Below are 20,712 nucleotides of genomic sequence, written 5' to 3'. Positions count from 1 at the left end.
CAAAATAAAACAGACTTAATTAACCTAGAAGTCCAACTATTGGGTAATGCAGTTTAGATATCTGAATGGTCTGAATACAAAGATAGAGGGAAACTTACATGTAATTTACAATGCAATTTCAATTTGAGACCAAATTCGCATCATGGGAGTCATGCATTTTTATTACTTTATTCTGCAAAGACAAAATCAATTAAAAAGTGTATACAAAACAACAGTAAAGTGTGAAGTGAGTCGCATGGATGCTAGGAAAAAAATTATTAACTACATGTAAATGACAATAACCTGCAGTTCTTTTCCAATCCATGTGACTACCGTATACATTTTCATGAATAGCACAAAACAGCAAGTATAAGAGAAGAATATAAACTGAAACAAATAATGTCACTTTAGTATGTCTCCCGAAGAAAGGAGAATTCATGTACACACACAAACGAAAAAATTGTGACAGCTTGAACAATAATCAATTTGCATCTAGTTTCATCCCAAGGGCACAGGATAAAGCTCCTAAATCTACATCTACATGAGAAAATGACTTTTATTGTTTGCTGTTTTCTTCTTTTTAAAACATTTACAAACTTCATTTTGAAAAAGAAACCAATCAAATAGTCACACGCTATTCACACATTTTTGATAATTGATTCCACACTCATTTTTCCTTTCTCCATCAATTCTGAATGATTGTCCATCTTTTCATATGAAGATGAGACGTGAATGATACGCCTATGAAGCTGTCCCTTTAATGCGCTTCCATCACAATTTGCAAGGCTGCGAGATACATGTAAGAAACAAAAAACATCTGCCAGATATATGGCCCTTTCTATTTTATTCCCAGAGCCAATTCTCCATCCCGATTGATGATTGAGATTGTTTTAACGCCCAAGGAGCGAGGTTGCGAGAAAAAAGATGATTTAAACGCCCAAGGAGCCAGGTAGCTAGAGAAAACAGGCGTATTGATTACGGATCATGATCGATACAAATTTGACGCCTTCTGGTGAAGATGTAGCAATTCTTTTTCTTCAAATGCAGCATTGCAGTCAGTGTGAAGTGGGTTGCATTGAGAACAATGTGGGGCACAGACTTTCTTTGGTAAGTTCAAATCTTTAGGGAAGAGAGAGAATGGCAGGGGGGCAGGGAAGGAGGGAGTGAGGTGTATGTGTGTGTGTGTGTGAGAGAGAGAGAGAGAGAGAGAGGAGAGAGAGAGAGAGAGAGAGAGAGAGAGAGAAAGAGAGAGAGAGAAAGAGAAAGAGAGAAAGAGAGAGAGAGAAAGAGAAAGAGAGAAAGAGATAGCTAGAAAGACAGAGAGACAGAAAGAGGGGAAAGAGAGATATAGAAAGCAAGAGAGAGAGATAGAAAGTGAGAGACAGAGAGAGGGAAAGAGAGATATAGAAAGCAAGTGAGAGAGATATAGAAAGCAAGGAAGAGAGATAGAAAGTGAGAGAGAAAGAGAGGGAAAGAGAGATATAGAAAGTGAGAGACAGAGAGAGGGAAAAAGAGATATAGAAAGCAAGAGAGAGATATAGAAAGTGAGAGAAAGAGAAAGGGAAAGAGAGATATAGAAAGCGAGAGTGAGAGAGAGAGAGAGAGAGAGAGAGAAAGAGAGAGAGAGAGAGTTGACACTGAAAAACTGAGTATCCAACTTCAGCATTGTTCTTGAAAATAGGCGACATTAAATGTGTTTTCTTCTTCAGCCAAATGGGAAGGAAAGATGGATCAATATTGTCCACAAAGCTGATGAATATTAAAATGCAAAGGTAAACATGTTGTACGTGTTGTACATATTCAATATAAATACATTGATTATCAGAGTACAGTAGGATATAATTAATCAGTAATTCTAAATAGCATGGTGATTTTCTTTATGAATGTCATGTGTTAGTCTCTGTGGCAATTGCATACATGTAACACCCTTTAATGATGTACATTGCCAGCTTTGACTTTGCACAACTTTGCACAACCTCCTCCCCCCCTCCACCCCTCTCCACCCTGAACACAAACAAGTCATTGTGTATCTTAATAAGAAAGACCCTTTCCATCAACCAGCATTATACTCTCCATAGGGAAAAACAAATCAAGTGGTTACATCGCACGTTGCCCTCATACCCAACGAGACAGTTGAAACAAGGCCTCTTGATTAGGCCGGCTAAAAACGTGACGGCAGAGTACCCCACAAGTCTTTCAGCCTGTCTTCATCAGCTCAAGTTTGCCAAATAACCCGCTATTTTCAGACTCGGGATATCATCCCAAAGCTCGAAATTGCGTCTTGATCAGACCAATATGCCCATCACAAACTAGCTCGGACGAGCGCAAATTAGCCTGCTATTTCCCATATAGCGGGATTTTTTGGAAACAAGACCAAGATTTCTCAGGTAATTTCCTCGACCAAATAGCCTGCTAATTGCAACTGTGGTCTCATGAAGACGCAAATTATCTGGTTAATTTGCGATCGGGAAAGTTAAAATAGTGGGTTATTTGGCAAACACGAGCTGATGAGGACAGTCCTTTTTCAGGACAGTCTTTCAACGTACCCTGTTCACCACATTTGCACGTGATTAGAAATCATGGACGATTACTTTGGGCCCCAATGCTGTTGACCCTTAAGATGTTTCTCGATGGGGGAAAGTCAATTGCATCTCTATCAGATCAAGCGTGAGAGTGGCAGGACACGCTCTCGTGCATCATTACGGCCTAGTGCTCGGATAGAACTTAAATGGGGTGCGACGATGACAGTGGAAGGATGAGGAAATGAAAGAGAAAGACAAAGAGAGAAAGAGAGAAAGAGAGGGGTATGTAGAGCTTGAGATATCTCAGAAAGAGAAAGAGAAAGACAAAGAGAAAGAGAGATTTAGAGTGTGTGAGAGAGTTATGTATAGAGTGAGACATCTCAGAAAGAGAGAAAGAGAGAGAGAGAGAGAGAGAGAGAGAGAGAGTGTGTGTGTGTGAGTGAGGTATGTAGATAGTAAGACATCTCAGAAAGAGAAAGAGAAAGTGAGAGAGTGTGAGAGAGGTACAGGTATGTAGAGAGTGAGACATCTCAGAAAGAGAAAGGGAAAGAGAGACAGAGAGACAGAGACAGACGACAGACGGGGTAAAATCAGATAGATCTAGACAGTGGAGAGAGAGAGAGAGAGAGACTGAGACAGTGTGTGAATAATTTGGGCAGACAAATGAAGTGGGAGGATATTAATTCAACAGTCACTAGAGTAGTTTCACAAGAGCTCATTCCACAAGTGATTTCAAGCATGTTGCACATCTCATTAATCCACTCTCGTTGGAACATTTCCCAAAAGACGAATAACTTTGTTATATTGAATTGCATTTATAGGGGGGCGGAGGGGGGACAGGGGACGGGTGGGCTTGCAACACTTCTCATGAAGAGCCAATTACTGGTTGGAGCGTGTTCACAATAGTGAGTGATGCGATATTGAAAGAGAAAGCCTATGTCCAACTGTTACAAACCTTGTTTTGAAAAACATCAAAAATGAAATGAAAATGTACATGCAATGTATTTTGCAATTGTATGATAATAATAATTCCTTTGGCGATGATTTTTTAGAAATCCTGTCAAAGATTTTAGGGCACGAAGATCGATATCCATGAAAAAGTTGAACACGGAAAGAAATATATCTACACAATTATGATGTATAGAATTTATACTTAAACTATGAATTGAACCGTACACTGGCATACAGGCACATGGAGCAAATACATTTAAAGCATCACATGACATTTCTAGCTTCTACAAGCTACAGTGTGAATTAATCTTTCTGGTGTGCTTGTTTACCCCATGTTTAATGCATGAAAATGCAATAAAGACCCTATCAAATGAAAATACAACTATATCTATCAATGGATATACCGAATGAATGATTGTACGTGTATGTAGAATACAAATATAAAGGAATAAAAGTCATTTTCCCTTCCATTATTGCACAACAGCAAATTAAAAACTCATTTTTTTCACACCCCTAATCTGACACACACTAAAATAGCATATACAGTAATTGATATTAGTGTAATCTATGGCTTAGAAGCTTTCCGTTGATATATAATTTATCTATTTAATCTTTCACTTCACACAGGGTCTTTAAAAGTACTTGAAATTAATGTGAACTACATGTATCCACCCACATGGGCAAATATTCCTAAGAACTAAACACACACTAAGAAACAGTTTTTTTTTTTCTTCCTCAAATGCAGTATAGCCAGCAATCATTTGGGAAGAAATTAAAATGGAGCAGATAAATTTGCAACTCTGAAACCAGATAACACCTCCTGCAACCATTTTCTGACATGTTACAATGCATACATGCATGCACCAGAAATGAAATTTGAAATTCAGTTCAGGGTATTAAAAACCCATGGGAAATTTGGATCAACACCACAGCGAATGTGTAGGAGTTGAAATGAATTGCTTTAAGCATGAAGGATTCTGTCCTTCCCATTTGATAATAAAAGTGGGTGAGGATTTTCATAGCGCTCCCCCTAAAACCACTCTGAATATTTATACAAAAAGGAGATAAATCAAGAAGAGTGACGCACAAAAAACCGATGCATAATGCATGGCGTACATGAGCTTTCTTCCAGGGGCTGCATTGTCACATTCCATCCCACGTCATTAGCCCTCTCCCAAGTCATCTTCCCCCTTCCCTCCCCCCACCAAAAAACACACCCTCCTCCTCTCCCCCTCAAATCCTCTTCCTCATCCTCCTGCTCTCCCCTCGAATCTTCCGGAGTCCTCCTCTCCTCCTCCTCCTCCTGTTCTTCTCAAATCCTCCTTCTCCTGCTCTCCCTTCATCCTATCCTCCTCCTCCTCTCCCCCAAAATCCTCCTTCTCCTCCCCATATCATCCTCCTGTTCCCCTCCCCCAATCCTCCTTCTCCCTCCACCCTCTGAACCCCTCCCCCCCCCCCCCCCACTCTCCACCTACATGTATGCATAGTATCTCATACAATTACGGTCATGTTAACTTTTCCTTGATTCATTAAATGCTAATAAATGTATGTACATGTACATGTAGACAAAAGCAGAGTACTTTTTACCTTCTTTATTGTTTGGTATAAAAGAAAATATCTGCATTTGTTGAGCACTCTTTCAAGTTACCTGTATGTAATTGAATAAATTGCTTTAATCGATCAGAGTACTTTGTAGTTCTTTTCATCCTTTGCTTTCCAGTGTGGCAATGATGATGTATCTTCATCATACTTCATAGGGCACATGATTGAATTTGATCAAAGTGCTTTCCAGAATACACTGTAATTTCATTATCATTGCACATTGTAAGTGCACGACTCTCTCTGATATAAAGTCTGTTGAACTTCCTAGGACGATTCAAGGTAACCATTATAACAGAGACAGCTGAGACACTTGTTCAGAAAACAAAGATTCGTCTCAATTCACAGACCACATTTTGAGATGAGGAGAGATAATGAGTACTGAGGTGTCACTCATAGACCGAGAGGTGTCACAAATGAGTACTTTAAACATTTGACTGAAAATGCGAAGGTTGAGTGTTTGATGCCCAGCATGTAATCTGCATTGCTTCTCTTCACCCAGCTGTTGAAGGATTTGCGGTAGAATGTGAAAGTTTTGTTGTTTGTTCAGCATTGTAAGTGTCTGTACCGTGTGAGTCAAAAAAAAGTTTACACCTAGAAAATGCTAATTATTTTAAAAATCATCCTTGAACAGTAAATCATTGATAATAATAATAATAACAATAATAATAATAATAATAATAGCCTAATAGTCCACTCCAAATTTTATTAAACCGAAACGGAAATTCTTTTTGCCCAATTGATCGTGAGCCCAGCAGCCACTGAGCAGCGCCAGATCGACGTTGCTCTATCCCTTATTGTTGAACGCCAAACAAGGTAGCAACAAGTCCCATCTTTTGGTATGACGCGGCCGGGGTTCGAACCCACGACCTCCTGGTTGTGAGGCGGACGCTCTACTGACTGAGCCATCACTCCGGTGACATTATACATCTCATGAAAGAGCGTTTTATCCCAAAGCATTTGGTATCATTTTTGTGTAGTATGTGTTCACGCTCGGATGAACAGGAGGCGTTGTTTGCGAGAGTGCAAAAATCGACTCGCGCCAAAGTGATGCCTACAGTATGTGATATGTTGGGATTAAAGTGAGAGAATGAATTGAATGTATCAAATGAGATGCACTGCATATGCTTTTTGCACAAGCAAAGTCACATACACACACACACGCGCACAAATGTTTGTTGATATTTGATATTTGAAATGTGAAATTTTGTCAGGGATGTTATTTGGATCCGCAATGACCAAATTAATACCCAAATCCCAAATGTTTTATTCAAACATCACATAAGCAACTGAGGTGCAAGTCGATTTTTGCACTCTCCCAAACAATGCCTCCTGTTCATCCAAGCGTGAACACATACCACACAAAAATGAAACTAAAAGATTTGGGATAAAACACTCTTTCATAAGATGTATAATAATTTACTGTTCATAGATGATTTATGAAATAATTAGCAATTTGCTATGTGTTAACTTTTTTTTTGACTCACACTGTATACAATTTTGCCTAGCTGGAATGCTCCCCAGGGAGTGGAGAAGGTGCATACAATGTGTGCAGCCAAGACTAAACTGATGACCAGGTTAATAGCATGCTTGTAGAGCGTTTAGCGACATCATACATGCAATAGGCACTCATAAATCCATAATCCTTAATGTTATTATTGATTATTCAGAAAAATGGGAATAGGATATTATGTGCGTATGGACAACGAAACAAACTGAACTGCTATCTATAGGACATTCAAAATTTGTGGCCAAAACATTATGTGAAAACAGACACATTTCATCAGCATATTGGTCAATTTTGAAAGAAGAGGACAACACATCGTGAATATAAAACAAGAATTTACAGGCTTTTGTTTGCACAGCAGATCTCATTTGTAAAAAAAATGTAGAACACTACTTCCCGATACCTGTAGAAAAGGTATTGCAGGAAAAAACGTGTCATCAGCATACAAAAAAATATAGATTACATGGAAGATATATTTCATGTATTTGAAGAAGGAGTTCTGGTTCCATGAAATCTAACCTTACCACCAATCAAACTAGGACATCTGTTTTAAAAGCTGTTTCTGTCTGGTGGGGGTCATATAATACATCTAAAGGAGATATGAACTGATAGCTCCTTTATCAAGATGGTTTGATGATACTCTTCTCTTTATACTCTATTATATTCCACATACTAAGAATCTTGCTCTACGATTGGTCAAAAGTAAATCACGTGATGAAAGATAGATCGCCCATTATTGATGGGAGAAGCAAAAAGTTTGTTACACTGTGTAGATATTACTACTATCTACACAGTGTATAACACACTTTCACTGAAGATAGAGGTACTATCTACAAAGGGCAACGCACTTTCACTGAAGATTATCCAAAAGCGCACTAAAACAGGCGTAATTAAGCGCGCATTACCAATGAGCGCAATTAAAACAAACACATGCACGCACCGTACCCTCAAGGGGTTGGGTTAAACTACTGTTTAACTTTTTTTATGTGAATTTGGGCATGGTGTCTTTTATGTACATGTAGATGCATACACGTCCTTTTATTTTTGTAGTTAAATTGTTTTAGATGTTGAATATAAAGCAAATAATCACCTTTTGGTTTCAGGCGATGGCACACTATCACTTCCTTCCTCGCCGCTATCTTTCCTCAGCTTCGCTTCGGAAAGATAGCTACATCCAGATCGCCTCGGAAGTGATAGTTTGTCCCATCACCTTCACCAACGGTAGTTATTTGCTTACTCTACTCTTAAAAGTTCTGTGGTTGAGTGGTTAAGTTGCCGGACTGTCAATCACAAGGTCCACGGTTCGAGACCCGCTGCAGCACTATTTTCCTTTGGCAAGACATTGATCTACACTTGCCACACTCAAACCAGGTGATGTAAATGGGTACCTGGCACGAATTAATTCTTTGAAATGCTAGAGCGCCGTAATGGCAGCACAGCTAAAGGCGGGGTGATTATCTCCAAGTTTGGAAGAGCTTAGTGATTGTAATAATATAAAAACTGAGTATTATTATTATTATTATATTCTCTTTCTCTTTTCTCTAGAACTCTTCTCTCTGTCTCTCTGTCTCTCTCTCTCTCTCTCTCTCGTACATACATTTCTAAATTACATTTCCCTCCTCCATTTCCCTCTCTCTCTCTCTCTCTCTCTCTCACAAACACACATATGCACACACACACTCTCTCTCTCTCTCCCTCTTCTCTCTTTCAATGATCATCCTACGATGTACTTGTATGCATGTTTTTGTATCCTTATCTGAATATCTCTCTCCCACTCTCCCTCAAGTGCTACTACATAGGGGTTTCCCCTAAAAAAAATTAAAAATTTCCCCTTTGCACAAGTACCTTTAGTTAAACATTGAATTAAAAAACATTAACAAAGAAAGGGAAATTATACATTGTAATATATTCATGGAAGGTACAAGTTCACATACAAATACTGTAACACTAATTTGTTCCAATATTCTAAATATGCCCTTTTTTGTTTAGGCAGGGAGCTGAAAATTAATAAATGTAAGTTATTGCATAAAGTTTCTTACTATAAGCCTAACATACAAGTATGTTTGCACTGTGAAGGTATCTACAATGTGCATGCCTTCATCAAAAAGGGAGGGAAGGGGTGGGGGAGAGGGTCGGGAAGAACGTGAAAAAAACGAGGGTGAAAAGGAGCAACAATTACAAAAACAATCCCCAAATTGCCTTAAAACCTGCTAGAAATGAGCCCGACTGAATAAACAACAAAAGTTTTCAATTACCTCTGTCCATTCTGGCACTACAGAAGCCCATTACTCAAGCCAAGGTACGGAGATAATTCAATATTGCTGTGCTAATAAGCAAATGATTACCGAGACAGCCTGAAGCTCTAAATTTCTCCGTAAAGGGGCACGAAGCGAACTACTTCTGTTATCCCCTCTTTTCCCCACATTGCTTATGTGACAATTGCCTACATATTGTGCGAGCTCGGCTCAATATCTTTTAATGTAATTCTGGGCCCTGGGAAATATGCATGTAGAAAGACACCTACAACAACAACAAAATAAACAAAAAGATCTGCACACCTGTACATACATTGTGTCATTTTGGTTGAGTAATGATAATATTGCATTTGATGAAAGTCATTTTAACCTGTTGCACACTGAATTTTCTCATTCCCGTAGACTTAACACAGGGATCATCCAGTCCCTGTAGCCAATTGGTTAAAATGGCAAGCTTCACAATTCTTGAAATTGGCAGCACTTAGTTAGTGAGGTTTAAAGGCACTGTTTGTCGATGCCAATAGGTGATAATTGTTTTTCCGATATCGTGTCTGTCCATACATGTAAATAGCATTTTCTGATTTACTTTTTATTATGTGTCAATTCATGGGTTTTTTCTCTTTAAAATAATTCTGCTTGGAGCCAGAAGATCGTTACTAAAAATAAAAATTGCTATAATAAAAATAATAATAATAGTAATAATTTCATGACAATAATTCAACATTTTGTGCTTTGGCTCAATTACTTTGGACTCCTAAAAAATATACCAGATGCACGAGTAGAAGAGCAAAAAATTCTGCATACACTGCATCTTTTTTCTTGCATGACCATAATGTGTTTGATGCCAGGAATTTAAAAAGGAAAATAAGCTTTAAAATACTTTAAATTGGCAACAAACGGGAGGTTCTGAATGATTTTTATTTCGATCAAATTGGCAATTTTCTCAACTTTTTGACCTAATCTGTACACATTATTATTTTTCTTATAGATGTTTTATTTTATAAGAACACTGTAGCAATACTATAAAACAAATTATTGTTGCCAATTTAAAGAACAAAATCTCATCAATTTAGCCCTTACAATAAATCCTGTCCTGAAAGGGTTAAAGGCACACTGTCCTACTTGTAGCTACTTGCTCCCTCTATATAGAAAACTTCCCAAATCGGTGCCTGTTGGTCCCCCATGATCCTCTTTTTCTTATGTTAAATGAGAGCTGAGTTAATGAGATAGCCACCTGTCACAGTGACCTCGATGGCTCACTGGGTGGTCTAATCCCTTCTTGCTGAAGTTGTGAAGCCTCCCTTTAATACCCTCCTGTCTCGATACAGACGTAATCAATATTGCTGGGTTCAACCATGGATTTGGAGCTTCCCATTTCAATTTCTTCCTTAATTAATTGGCCTTTATAAATGAGCATGCCTCCCGAGTCGACACACCAGTGCCAGGTTTCAGTGTAGGATATACTGTACATGTAAGCATATGGCCTGTTGGATCAAATTCATCAACAGGTTACCAGGATTTGATTTAGCAGTCAGTGTTATTTCTGTAACCAGATATACCATGCTTTTCCATGATACACAAATCCTGGGAATGTTTGTAAACTCAAACCCAACTTTGAGATTAAGCCTTGTCATAAAGTTCAGAGAAAGTTAGACCACGGCCTAAGTTCTCCCTTTGACAGCTAATTCTACTTAAATAACAATACTAGCAATTGATATTATATTTTCCTACACTTCGCTATGTCATCAGATGTGAAATATTGGTGGATTTAAGATAATAAGATATCATGTTAATTATGATTTTGCCTTCGCAATTTTGACAGCAACATATACTGTCCTTCTAGCAATTATTTTCCCTCTCAATTAATTTAGTTTTGCTTTCCTCCAAATCATTTTGAAGCATGATTTTCCTTTTATTTCTTGAGTTCTTTATGTATCATATTCTGTATATAAATTTTAATGGATATACTGTTCATGTACAGACATGTCCAACTGTAGCCTCTCTCAAATAGATGAACAAGAAATTTCGCTTGGAGGAATGCTAACAAATCACACCAAAACGTCTTTCTACATAAACACACACACTCTCTCTGTCTCTTTCACTTGTTTTTTGTGTGTCTATATGACTCCCCCCTCTCTCTCTTTACATCCTTCTTTTCCTTTCTTTTTGGCCCTCCTCTCTCTCTCTCCCATCTGTCTCTCCCTTTTTTTTTTATCTCTATCTCTCTCTCTCTCTCTCTCTCTCTACATCCCTCTCTTTCTTCTCTCCCTTTCTCTCTTTCTCTCTCTTCTATCTCTCACCCTTTGCTATCTCACTCTCTCTCTCTACATCTCCCTCTCTTTCTTTTCTCTCCTCTATCTCTCTTTCACTCTCTTGTCTCTCTTTCTTTTTTCTCCTCTATCTCTCTCTCTCTCTCTACATCCCTCTCTTTCTTTTTTTCTCTCATCTCTCTCTATCTCTCTTCTGTCTCTCACCCTTTTCTTTCTCTATTCTCTCTCTCTCTCTCTCTCTCTGATGCACCCACACCGGCCACACATAACACATACACACACATACCCACAAACATTACCACACTCACCCACACTCATGCTTCCCCCTTCTCTCCCATTCAATTGCCAACCGCACAGTATCCAGTCCATACAGTATAAGTGATGGCACCGGAGTGTACAACAGGTTTAATTAGAGGGCGACTGAATGTATATGTATACAACCTGCACAGTGCACACACAACCCTGCAACCGCAAACTCTCCATCTGTAGTAGATCTCTACCTCTGATTGAGTTGAGCTGCACTCGAGGCCACAGAATCAGCAAGGGAACATTATCCGGTGCACTTTTCTGCGGATAAGAAATGAATATCCACAGGTGCTGGCATACATGTACATCCGTCTCTCTCTCTCTCTCTCTTTCTCTCTCTACCAGACCTGCTCTCTATCTATCCCGGCCCCCTCCCTCTCTTCCAATCAAATCTAATCCACAGAAACGTGCCTCTTTTCCTTGTAGTTATGGAGTTACTCTACTGTTCATGTACCTTTTTTTCTTTTTTCCACTTTTCTATCATAGGCCTCATGCATATTATACATTGTATCTCTCCCTCTTCCAGCCTACATGTACCGTAAATCTCTGTGTATAAGGCGCACTTTTTTGCCGCCGAAAAAGAATTGAAAGTCGGGGGTGCGCCTTATACACAGGTACATAATTTTTTTATTTTTTTTTGGTTTTGATTTATGGCGCTATGCCATAATCAGTGACATGACTCACCACTCGGAAACTACAACACTAAAATTTGTCTGTCATCTTAGTTTGAAAGTAATCTTTCTAATAGATCTCAATATGTAGTTTATAATAATAATTCCTCAATTTTTTTTATATAACAAATGGTGTACCACAAGGTTTTATCCTAGGACCTAGGTACTCTATTGTTTTTAATTTACATTACTGATCTTACAGTCTTCTAAAAACGACATTGTTACTATTATTTGTGACAAGATAACAAGCACAAATCAGCACCTTTAAATGTACCTCGATGTTAAATGAAGGTCCTTCCCCGCGAGGGTTTTCGGCAACAAAACAACAACAAAACAAAACAAAAACAATTTTTTTTCCCCCCCCCAAAATAGGGGTGCGCCTTATACACAGGTGCGCCTTATACACGGAGATTTACGGTATATATCCATGTACTCTCTCTCTCTCTCTCCATTTATTTTTCTTTCACTCTGTCTCCATCTACCTCCTTTTCTTTTAAAACTAATCTCCCTCCTCCCTCTCCTCTCTTCCCATTTCTCTCTTCTCCTTTCTCTCTCCTCTCTCCTTTTTTTTTCTCTCTCTCCTCTTATCCTTCCACTCTCTTCTTCCACTTTCTCTCTCCTTTTCCGTTTCTCTGTCTTTCTCCCTTTGCTCCTCTTCTCCTTTCTCGTAATTTTTCTCTCTCTCTCTCTCTCTCTCCCCCTTTCTCTCCACTATTCTCATCTCAATAGATTCCTACACCAACGCTCCATGTGCAAAAACATCCTAAAGCTTAGATTCGCCAAGGACTTCTTGGATTGGCTAATGTGAAAAATGTAGGAATTCTCTGGGGCCTCTTTCTAATAAACCATTTTCAACAAGACACACGATACCGAATGAATACGTTGCTACTCTACCACAGGCACAGCCTCCAATGCATGAGCATGTCTCCCTGCATGTTCTACTTACGAAACATTACCTTGTTCTCATCAGAGATAGTCTGATTTCATTCGGCTAGAAGCAGAAATGCACTCAACTGATCAAGGGATGGATGAAACACAAGACAACTCAAGGCAATGAGAAGAGAACTACATATCGTCTGTTGAAAGCCAGAAGGGTGTCAAATCCGTGTTAAAGTATATGAATAACACCCTTCTGTTTCCAAACAGATGATATACATGAATAGGAGATTAACAGCTTAAAAGAAATCTGGCTTTTCAAGCAGATTTGATATCGAAATGTATTTTACCTGCATAATGGAAGTCAGTAGACTACCCCCCCCCACACCTCCCCCACCACCACCAAAAAAGAAAGAGGAGGGAACTGAGATATCACAGAAAGTTGCTTATGCTTGTCTAAGACCCCGTTCTCACTCACTTCGTTGGAGCGCTCTGGAGCGCTCTAACTAAGACCCGTTCCTCAGGAGCGGTTCTTAGGTGAGTGAGAACGCTCAAAGTGGTCCAGGAAGTGGACTTCTGGACCGCTCCAGAAGACCACCTTCCGAGGTGGTCTTGAGGAGCGGTTCTTATTAAGAGCGGTTTGGAGCGCTCTAACGTGCAATGTGAACGGAAAGCGTACTTTGAACGGAAGTGAGCTAGTGACCTTCGGTGCGAAACATGTAGTACGGTACATAGGGTTTGTATTCCGCGCGCGAAAAAAATGATCTGCTGACCTGAGCTGCCATAGCAACAAGACCACTTTGACTCGTGGAGCGGTTCGAGCCATTAAAAACTGCTCGGAGTGTGTACGCTCGCAAACCGTTCCTCAAGACCCGTTCCTCTGGAGCGGTCTAACTAAGATCACTTTCAAAGTGAGTGAGAACGGGGTCTAATCTACTCAGATCTTGAATGCATATCTTGCCTCGTTCCATGCTCTTCTTACAAAACATAAAAACGTTGTGACATGTATAATCCGGGTATTGTCTGATTTCATTCGGCTAGAAACGGGAAAGCACTCAAGTGATCTGGGGATGGGTTAAATAGAACACAACTCAAGGCAATGAAAACATATCGTCTAATGAGAGCCAGAAAAGTGTTAAATCTGTGTTAAAGCATTGAATTAATGCCTTTCTGGCATTAAAGATAAACTTGAGTACTGGTAATGCGATTGCATTGTGAAAGAAAAGGTGTAGAATGGATCAGAAAAGTTAATCATATAGCATGTAAGTAATGGTGTGTAATGCAAGGTTCTGGAGTCATCAAAATCATCATAAATTTGGCAGAGTCTTGGTAAAGTAACAATCACTTACACAGAAAGATGTATATGGGACAACACACATGGTGTCGGGGCTAGTACTACCCTGATTTCCTTATCTTTCTATGCTCATTACTCAGCCAGAATACATTTTCTTCCAAAACTGTTTGGCACATGACATTTATTTGTAGGCCTGAGTCATGTCGGGATTTTCATAAACCGGGTCCCGACGGCCTTGTACCGATCGGGACCCGGTGTCCCGAAATCAGCTCGCAGGATTTGTCACTTGCCTCTATAAAAAGCGCATAAAATCAGTATGTCCCTTAAAGTGACATTTTTTATCAATCAAATAAATCAACACATGCATACCTCGGCTCAGATCGGTATATTCTTCCATTTGACATTATTTTCATCCATGATTGGCGATGTTTAGTGCCATTTTCGTACCTCTAAAAGTAAAAAAACTGGGGCAGAAATAGAAAGACAACATTCGAGCCGCCATTTTAATTCATGCAGGTTGAATAAATCTGGTCAAAAAATATGAATGTTAGAATAATAAAACGGCTTTCTAAAAATTTCTTCTGTACAATATACCGATCATATAATAGTTTAAAGACAAAATAAATATTTATCTCTTATTTTAAACAGCGCATGCTTTTTTTAAAAAGCTGAAAATTACTTGGTAATCAAGAGTTTCGATACGGATAGCTGTTGCAAAGCAAGTTCAGACTAGTCTCGGAAAAATGCGCAGTGCTCCTCGTAATTAGCTGTAATGCGTGCCAGAATGAACCCAAACAAAGACGTGATCGTAACTGAGAAAAAAAATCATTAAAAACTACGAGAGCACAATTGGAAAGACAACTACTGCTCAAAATTACCATAATCAGATAGATGACCTGGACAAAGAATTCAATAATCGCCCAAGAAATGCCACAGAAATTGTGATAATCGAGGAGTAACTAGGTACATTTTTATCGCAAGGGGCCTGCTGCAAATACTCGAATCCTTTGTTATACTGCTTTTTACCGTAGAGGGCGGTATTTGCCTCGTATAGCCTCGTGTTCAAGTTAAACACGTGTAATTCGGATATAATTGCAGCAGGCCCTTCCGATAATGATTGTACCTATAGTAACTCCTTAAATATCACTATTTATGTGGCTTTTCTTGGAAAACTATTGTTTTCTTCCTCCAAGTTATATGTATCTGCTTACGATAATTTTGAGTAGTTGTCTTTCCAATTGTGCTTTCGTAGTTTTTAATGATTTTTTTCTCGTTACGATCACGTCTTTGTTTGGATTCGTTGTGGCACGCATTACAGCTAACGTGGAGCACTGCGCATTTTTCCGAGACTAGTCTGAACCTTGCAACAGCTATCCGTATCGAAACTCCTTGTGATTACCAAGTAATTTTCAGCTTTTAAAAGAAGCATGCGGTGTTCAAAATCAAAGAAAAAATATCTATTTTGTCTTTTAAAAATTATTCAATCGGTATGTTGAAAAGATGTACTTTTTAGAAAGCCGTTATATTATTCAAACATTAATGTTTCTTTCAACCTGATTTATTAATCCTGCCGAGAGACCCGGCCAGTACAGTATAGCTAGCTAGCATCTGGCAACAACAACCCCATGGGGCGAACTGCCTTGCAACCCATATTTATATCAGCAGTTCTGATTGATTCAGGATGAGCTAGAATATGATTGGTAACAATTAAATACTTAAGTTTTAAGGTGGATTGATTTTAGTGGTGTGCAAAACTGCAATTTCTTAAATATTTCGTTATTTTTTTCGGAGCGTCGGTTCTCAAAAAACGAAACCGGGACCCGACGGCAACGGTCGGGTCCCGGTGTGATCGACCGTACCGACTCAAGCCTATTTATTTGTAATCTTGAACATTCAGTGGAAGTTTCGTTAGATTCTGTGAGAATTCATTTTCTTTTTTTTACCTGAACTCAAGTTTATCTTTAAACTCGTCGCTAGGTCCCCAGGGAAGAAACGTCCATATATTTGAATAAGTTAGTAAACAGGTCTATTGGCTGTAGCTGAAAATCATGGGAAAAGATTTACACTTGTATAGTATTGCTCAAAGAGATAACATTCTGAGTAAGATAGATCCTCCAAATGGTAAGAGTGTAAATTTAAACTTGACATTTATCTGTAGCAGTAGAAGTGTTACAGGTATATCCGCAATGCAGGCTCCTCCAGAGGCTGAAGATGTACCGTACTAGAAAAGGTGCACTTTGGATATATTGTAATCCATGTACATGTATTGCCAGAGTGCACCATCACACAGAATAGATTGTTATTGTGATCAAATCGTTACAAATTATTACATTCTGTTTCAATAATGGAATTTCAATAGACAGAAGGTGTATAATTGCATACACTACCTGTTGTTCGGTACATGTAGGAAAAGCCATAATGTGTATCCTACCTAGCAACAATACATATACATATATGCAATTTACATTTTGACTATTGAAATATGTGACTGACATAATTTATAACAAGGCACTTAAACAATGATTTATGCATTAAATTTGATTTCACTATTGGACATGAAGAATATTTCCTCATCCAATGAATACCCATATCCAATGAATATCAGTCCTACAATACAAACGTTAGTATTATTAGTACAGCATAGCTCATAGCGCATTGAGCATTTACATGTACATGTATGTCTAGTACATTTAGCGCAGATTTGACTCATTGGCTAAATGATGCCATGTGACAGCGCACTGTTCTGTGTATGTACATACCCATGTCAATGGTGCGTACAAACCTAGGATGGTACGAAATGTGTATTGGTCAACTATGCCTTTATGGAATACAGAGATATGCACACTCTGCACTTCCAGAAGGCTAAAAGCGATATGTACATGTAGCCTACGTGACTGTACAAATCTTAGCATTTTAAAGCCCCACTGCACTACTTGTAGCTACTTGCTCCCTCTATATAGAAAACAATGCCTAAGCAGTGCCTGTTGGTTCCCCATGATCCTCTTTTTCTAATGTTAATTGAGAGCTGCGTTGATGAGATTACCACCTGTCAGTGACCACAACGGGTGGTCTAAACCTTCCTGGCCAAACTAGGGTAGACGGGCTTTAAAACATGTTTTAAAACATGTTTTGAGCCAATTTCTAGTCTTCATACTTGTGGACCTGTTTCATAGAGCAAATAATTCATGGTTTGTAACTTGACACTTCTTGGTTTTTTCGCTCGCCTTGGCAATTGCACTTCCAATTTACTGGTCTCAATGGCCTCATTTGGGAAATTTGCAGGTACAGGTACCTTCGATTTTTTTACTGTCTTTGTTATTAGTTTGATTCATCTGAGGCACTAATAAAAATAAAATAACAATAAAATGCTAATGCTAATTGACGAAAGGATGATCTTCTTACACCGACTAAACGTGACATTGTCATGACTCGGCGTGCGAGCGCGCAGGCGAGGGTATATAGATAGCGTATAGTGTACGTTTTGAAATCGCGAGTGCGCTTTATGCAACACAATAGCTTGCCTTGCCTGCATGCATGCAATATACGTACACAAATCCTGCGAGGAGCTAGCAGAGGCCTCGAGGCGGTCAGCCAGTACGTAATCTAGCAATTACCGGTACTACCTTTTTTTCTCTTTTTTTTCCCAGTCTGGTCCTGATGCTTTACAAAAATCCAGTCTGGCCCTGATGCGTGATAGTGTTTTCAGACTGTCATGCATAATGCGTGACACTTGGTAGCTCTGCTACATCGAACCAAGACTTTGACCCTACATATGTAAATCTAACCTAAAACCAATGCGCAACCATGACCCTAAACCTACAAATACAAATTAGCAAAATAAAGGATGTGCACAGCAAATGTAATTGCCAGAGTAAATTTAGGGTAACTAACAAACACAATGTACATTACCAGGACCATAACCCTAAATCAAATCCAAAACCAACCAGGAATACTAACCCTAACCCTACAAGTATTTGACACAATACGACTCACGGGAAATGTGACCACACCAAAACGAGGGCCATCAACCACATCACAAACGAGCATTTACACAAACGGTTTACCTCATTCCGAAGAGAAATCCACTGCGTGTCCAACTCAGGAGGCAGATAATGTCCTATCCTTCAATACAGCATAAAAACAAATTCTTATCACCCAAAGAATCCAATCTCTCGACTCCTGTACATGAACGTTTTCACTAGATCACTGCAGCAGAATGACGTTAAACAGCATTATCTCAAAGCAGATAGCAAGAATGAGAATGATACCACGCTTGAGAGAGTGCACGAGTGGGCGAGTGATCGGGCGCAGCGCGGAGAGAAAGAGAGGGGGAAGAGAATGAGGATGAATGGCTAATGGTTCCCCTCCCTGGGGGGACATGCCAAGGCTGCTTGGTGCCTCGGCCTGGGCATAAACTTGCTCCGATGTTGTTGCTACAGTGTAATATAACTAATGGGACAGGGTTCGTCCATTAAATAATTGCAAGTATAGTGTAAGTGTTTTTAGTGGGAGAGGGAGAGAGGGAGGGGAGCAGGAGGGAGAAGGGGAGAGGAGGAGGAGGGGAGGGGTGAGGGGAGGGGTGGAGGAGGGGATGAGTGGATGAGGAGGGAGGTGAGAGGGAGGAAGGGAGGAAGGGGAGGAGGAGGGGAGGGGGAGGGGGAGGGAGAAAGAGGGGAGGGGGAGGGGGAGGGAGAAAGAGGGAGAAGGGGAGAGGGAGGGGAGAGGAAGGAGAGAAAAGGAATGAGAGGGGAGGAGGGGAAAGGGAGGGGAGAAAGAGGGATAAAGAGGGAGAAGGGGATGGCGAGGGGGAGGAGAAGGGGGAGGAGTACATGTAGCCCAAAAATGATTTAATATGATACATGAAAACATGTTCACATCTCATGCAGACATCAACATCATCCAGAACCCCTTCTCTCAATGTTCTCTTTCTGAACTTATCCATCCTCCCCTTCTACATGTTCATATTTACTATACATGTATATAGTTTACTCTTTAATTTATATCTATCCCAATCATTTTTATACTCTCACTTCTTCCTTAATATCTCATTATCTCTCTTTCTCTCTCCCTACCCCTCCTTTATCTCATGCACTCTCCATGCCTAGCACTTTCTATTACTTACATCTAAAACCATCCCCCATCCTCCTCTTTCCTCTCTTTGTCTCTCTCCCACCCTAACCTTCCCTTTTAACCGTCTCTCTCACGCTCTCTCTATCCCCCTCTGTCTCTCTTTCCCTCTTTCTGTTTCTCTCTTCTCTGTCTCTCTCGCTCTCTCTCTCCTTTGTCCCTCTCCCTCTCTTTGTCTCTCTCCCTCCCTCCCTCCCCTCTCCTCTCCTCTCCCTCCCCTTCCTCTCCTCCCTCCCTCTGCCTCCTCTCCTCTTCTCTCTTCCCTTCTTCCTCTTCCTCTTTCCCTTCTCTCCCCTCAAGTGTCCCTACTTGACAGGCCATCAAGCAGGCCTCATCAATCAAGGCATTGTGATTGGTCCGAGACTCAGAGTACATGCAGTACTTAACTTAACAACAGATTAAGACACCGAACAGGACTGCTTGTTTTACTATTCATCCATCATTTCTGATCAAGCAAAACGGACATTGATTCTGATCCGTACAGTGCAACCCAAGTTCATCAGATTCTGAGGAAAATGTACTTTCTTAATCCATTGATAGCTGCAAATGAAGTCAAGTGAGTTCGGACGCAAATAATACAGGAAGACAGAACTCCATCTCTCATATTTTGTCTTGCTAAGTGGCATCTCTTTGTATTCTGATTACTAAAAGCAAACATGTATAACTTAGTACATGTATATTCTGCAGAGTACCAACAGTACCCCTTACGGAATTGAAATGAGGCACAAATGGTGAATATATGGGGAGGGGGAAGAAAAAAGAGAGAGGAGACAGAAGAATAGGGGAGGGGGATGAACATCGAGATGACGATGTACAAATGACATGACCTTCCATACCCTACCATTAAAATCAACAGCCCTGATCAATCACATTTCATCTGCTAACATATACATGCAGCATTAAATCCAGCGCCCCCTACTCCCATAAAACAGGTTCCTTATCAACTGCTGGACCTGTGCTCCACCAGACTTCCCGTGTCTAGTGTACATGTATATGCTCTATCAGTCTATCTGTCAATGTCTGTCTTAGCCCATTTATCCCCTATCCCCCCCCCCCCCCCCCCCCCCCCCCCCCCACCCCACTCCATCCCTACTCTCTTCTCCCTATATCTATTTTCCCCTAGAAGTGCTTTCAATGCACATATTTCTAAATACAATTGATCTCTCTCTCTCTCTCCCTTTTTCTTGTCATATCTCTCGCCAACTCTCTTTTCTTCAATTTTTATAGTGTTTTACATGTACATGCAAGGAGCTTTCTGTGAAAGAGCAGGTACATGTATTCTGTGATGTAATTATGCCTTATGAATGTTTAATCTATCCCATTACATGTGACAAGTACATTTATCAGCTCTACTT

At 39.8% G+C, this 20,712-nt stretch overlaps 1 protein-coding gene across 2 annotated transcripts in view; it reads right to left on the bottom strand.

The window, feature by feature from the left end:
- The window catches only part of LOC584566 (acyl-protein thioesterase 2), a 33,799-nt gene that overhangs the window by 8,481 nt on the left and 4,606 nt on the right, over window positions 1-20,712 (bottom strand). Inside the window, exon 1 of one of the 2 annotated variants that reach the window (XM_030982830.1) lies at window positions 18,295-18,403. The exons of the other annotated variant lie outside the window; for it this stretch is intronic. The gene's annotated coding sequence lies outside the window, so the exon portion shown is untranslated. Of the gene's footprint in view, window positions 1-18,294; window positions 18,404-20,712 lie in introns of those variants that run through there. 2 annotated transcript variants of the gene reach the window in all.

The sequence above is a fragment of the Strongylocentrotus purpuratus genome, unplaced genomic scaffold, assembly GCF_000002235.5.
Source record: "Strongylocentrotus purpuratus isolate Spur 01 unplaced genomic scaffold, Spur_5.0 spur5_scaffold_13, whole genome shotgun sequence".
NCBI lineage: Eukaryota > Metazoa > Echinodermata > Echinoidea > Camarodonta > Strongylocentrotidae > Strongylocentrotus > Strongylocentrotus purpuratus.
Note: the sequence above shows the minus strand (reverse complement) of the source record. Positions and strands in the feature narration are given on the sequence as shown.